The sequence below is a fragment of the Empidonax traillii genome, unplaced genomic scaffold (genome assembly GCF_003031625.1).
Source record: "Empidonax traillii isolate 1590-97213 ecotype Southwest subspecies unplaced genomic scaffold, ASM303162v1 scaffold816:size509043, whole genome shotgun sequence".
NCBI classification, from domain to species: Eukaryota; Metazoa; Chordata; class Aves; order Passeriformes; family Tyrannidae; genus Empidonax; species Empidonax traillii.
The window spans coordinates 36,908-41,317 of NW_020956009.1; positions in this window are offsets into that span (position 1 = coordinate 36,908).

Genomic DNA, 4,410 nt, shown 5'->3' on the forward strand with positions numbered 1-4,410 from the left:
CCCCTGTGGTCTTCCTTTACTCCTCAGGACCCAGCTCCTTCACATATCACGGGCTCCCGGAGCCTTTCTGGAGCAATAAGATGTAAAACAAGCATTTACCATCGTCGTGGAAATCCTCCGTTGTGTGCGGTGTCTGTCTCCTCCGTATGCAGTACAGAGTCTGGGTTTAAGCCTGCCAAGCATCATGGGACAGCTGCTGCAGGGCACCAACTGGGATTCGTTTCCCTGGGCTTTCTGCCGGTCAGGAGAACAGGGAAACGCATTGCTGCTTTCCTTCCTCGCCCCGGGCCTGTGCTGCCCGAGCCTCACACTCTGCATGGGGCGAGGGGGGCTCCTGGTCTCCATTCTGGCAATGCTGACATGGGATGGGTGAGTGGTGCTCAGTGCTGTGCCGGCTCAGCAGGCTTTACAGGGCTTTACTCCACTCTTCAGAGCCCTCCCCTTCCCATCAGGCAGGACAGCGTTTGGAAAGCAGCAGGATGTGGCCGATGCTGCCAGGGGGAGAGCTGTGCCAGCGCCTCCTGTGCTCCTCGGCTGGTTACAGGCACATCCCACAGCGTGGCCCTTCATCTCCAAAAGGGTTTCACACTCCTGGGTGTCTGGGGTGGTGGGTGCAGCTGGGAGGGAAGCACAGGGAGCTGCTCTCTTCCAGCTGGGACCTGCCAAATTATTTCTCTGTAGCCTGCCCGTAGTGCTTTTAGCTCCGAGAGTGATGTCTAGGCTGCTGGAAGAGCTCATGGGTCACACAGCGGGGCTTGGTGTCCCCATCCTGGCACCTTTCCCCTCCCCAGCAGCTGCCCAGTCTACCATGGGCCTTCAGTTCATTCACCCAGCAAATCACAGCAGCTTTGCAGGGGTGAGCAGTTTCACTGCCACACCACCGGGGTGACCCCAGGACAGGCACCCTGCTCCAGCCCTACTGTGGGCTCCCCCTGGTCCCCACAGCCCCTGTGCTGAGCTAGCAAGAGCAGAAGGCTTAAACCCAGACTCCAAACTAAAGATAATACTAGTAAATGGATCTGTATTTTTCTTTTTTTCTTTTTTTTTTTTTTTTTTTTTTTTTTTTTTTTTTTTTTTTTTTTGCACAGAAGCTGGTAATCTAGGACCTATGTGTGAACAACTTTATATAAATATTTTTTTGTACTTGGTTTACTCGGGTTGGTATGAGACATTCTATTTAAGTTCTTTGAACACTGTGGATCCCCTGATGTGTATGAGTGGCAGAGGCTTTGTAAATTAAGGGACGTTTGTGTGAATAAAGCTATTTGATGGGGTTGAAAAGCCACACACAACTTGAAACGTGAGCTCTGTGTGTTTGTTCTCAGCTGTACAGGCAGCAGTGGGCAGACCAAGGCCCTGAAGAAGCTTTGACTATTCCCAAAGGGCAGGTCCAGCTAACCCTGATCTGGGGTAGCTGGACTGACCCCGGGGCTTAGGGCACTAAACCAAGGCATGGTGGCCAGTGCCAACCAGAACGTGGTTCTCGCACACACAGCACTTGTGGCCCTTTATCCTCGCCCTGGATTAGGATTAGCCCCGTTCTTGCTGCAGACACTCAAGTAGGCCACGGCGATTAGTGGGACAGGGAACCTCTGCCTGCATGAGAACACCTCCCCGTCCTGCCCCTTCCTTCCCGCCTGGCCACTTCCCCAGCAGCCCCTCGCCCAGTCAGCTGCCTGTTCTTGTGGTGGCTACAAACCCACCAAGGAAAATGGCCAGCAGAACTGCTGCTTTGTTAGCCACACTTTCTCCCATTGCACAGATCCTCTGCTCCAAATCCCCGATACACAGACTAAAACCGAGCTGGTCGCTGCAGGTGGGTTTCCCCCGTAGCCCCATTTCCAGCCGGGACTCCCAGTGCCGCGATCGACACCCATGATGGGAAAAGCACCACAGGGCTGACCCGCATCCTGCAGCCGTTTTCCTGTGGGTGATGTCCAGCAGGTGTTGAGCAGCTTGGGGCCAGCCTGGGTGGGACACGTGGCGGTGTCCTGTGGGACACAGGATGTCCCAGCACACGGGGCCACGCGGTACCGCTCGCCAGCCCTTGCGTAACGGCCCCGCAGCCTCGTGCGACCCGAGGCGGCGGCAGTGCCCCCACTGGGACGTGCAGGGCAGCCAGTCCTCCCCTGCTGCTCCCCCTGCAAGGCAGCCCCAGCACCGCCGGCCGCCTGGCCCTGGGCTCCCTCCGTGCGCCCATCAGCTTTGTGCTCCCTAATTGCTGCCGACAGGCACCTAAAATGGATGCTCTCAGCCCGGTGGGGCCGCAGTGGGGCCGGTCGACCCCAGCTGGAGTGGTGGCCCCACTCACCGCCGGCGAGTGGGCCCAAGCCCTGTTTCCCCAGGGCCACCTGCCTTCCAGATGGTTATCAGGCATTGACTGCACGGCACCCACTGTGAGAGCAACCCTGGGTGCTCAAACATCTCCCCCTAGTCCTGCCAAGAGGATCCTGGCTGCAGGCCATGTTAGCTCCAGTCGCACTGGCCCCTGGCGTGAACACGCCCCAAAACTGTCCCTGTCCTGATATCAAGTGCAGCTGCAGAGAGCGGCTGTGCTACACTGCTGTGCCCCACCAAATGCAGTCACCCCCAAAACCTCTGTCACAAATGCTGCTGCACCTCCAGCACTTCTTTAGGCTACACCAGTGACGAGGATCATGTTGCCAATCTCCAGGTTCATGGCATCCCACGCTTCTCTGTGATCAGACACACATGTGAGCCCCATGGCCTCTGGCTCCCAGCTCATCCCTTGCAAATGGGGTGAAACTGCACCCCAGCAGGAGCTTGGGATGGGAGTCTGGGTCGCCTTGCACGTGCGCTGCCATGCTGCAGGCGAGGAGCTGGCAAGGGCAGGTGACCACACTGCACAGCCGACAGCCAAAAAGCATCATTAGCGAGAGAAGTTGGTGTCAGTCACCAGGAGAGACGTTTCACTCTGGATTTGCTCTCTGGAGACCCGCTATTTCACATGCAAAGAGGTTTGCTGAACTCCACAAAGGCGCTTCAAGTACTTGACAGCTGACAGGAGTACCCTGGCAGCCACCGCCTGCCCTGTGCTCCTCAGGGACCAGGGGGGCACGTGCTGGTGCAGAACTGCACATGGGAGAGGCCACAGCCAGGCAGCAGAGCCAGGGAGGGAAAGGCAGGATTGGCCACGAGGCCAATCACAGTCCTGATCAGCAGCACCAACCTCAGCCCAGAGGGATTCAACATCAGGGCAGAGGCGAGATGCTGCCGCCATGGCTTCGCTCTCCCTCTCCCTGCTTGCACACAGGAACATTTTTCAAGAGCCTCCTCTCCACAAAGACTGTGTTTTACAGCTGAAGCTGTAAGTCATTCAGCACAAAACAGAAGTCCATATTTCTTTTAAGATCTCTTGAGCTCCTCAAGCAGCAGCCACTTCAGCAGCCCTCGCTGGGCCAGAGTGACACCAGCTGCTGCCTGAGCTGGTGGGAGGAGAACAGGGTCCATTGTATTGGCACAGGACATTCATCCGCCTCATCCCTGCGTTGATGAATTGCTCCACTTTACCCGTGTCAGGCTCCAGCACAGCAGAGGATGAACAACTAAAGCTGCACTAAGCCCACACACTCCACTGAGCTGGGAGATGACTCAGATGCAGGCGGAGGTGAGGGTGAACACAGGGGACGAAGCTGAGCGAGCAGGGGCTCTGCTCTCCCCATGGGCCACCGTGCTGAGAGGCAGGAGCCTGGACCCTCCTCACCCTCTGTCCCCCTGTTCAGTGGCAGGACAGTCACAGTGGTCCTTGGCACAGGGACAGCCCAGCCTCAGTGCTCTGCCACGCAGCGGATAAGGCCACGGATGGGACCAAGATTTCATTTATTAAATACCTTTTATCCTGTTGCTCACAGTATCCCAACAGCTCTCCAGCACCAGCTCAAGAGATCAGCACGTGAGGAGCAGTGCAGCCCCCAGTGTGTGTGGGATGGCCCTGGCTACCCCTTCCCTCCTCCTGCAGAGCCCCCAGATGGCCCTGGGCATGCCATTCCTGCCCGGGGGATCCAGGGGATGGAGCAGGGGGAGCAGCATCACCCAAACCACCTCCTGATTCCAACCAAGGCTTCAGAAAAGCTAATTTTTGCCTTGAATGATCCAGCCTTGAATGCAGGGTGCCCACCCCACCTGCGCCCCACCTGACTCTCCCCACAGCAGGGACAGCACGTGGCAGAGGCAGCAGCTTCACCCAGAGCCACTTCGGGTCAGTCTCAGTTCCACGAACAAAAGCCGCTTCTCCAGCTCGTTTCCTGACACAGCTAATGGCCTGTGCCCCTCTGGGGACCCAGCACTTGCTGGGAGGCAGCAAGGGAAGGAATTAAAAACTTATTTCCTCTGCCAGAGATAAGATCTTTAAACAAGCTTCTCAGCCAAGAACTTTAATTTTTTTTTTTT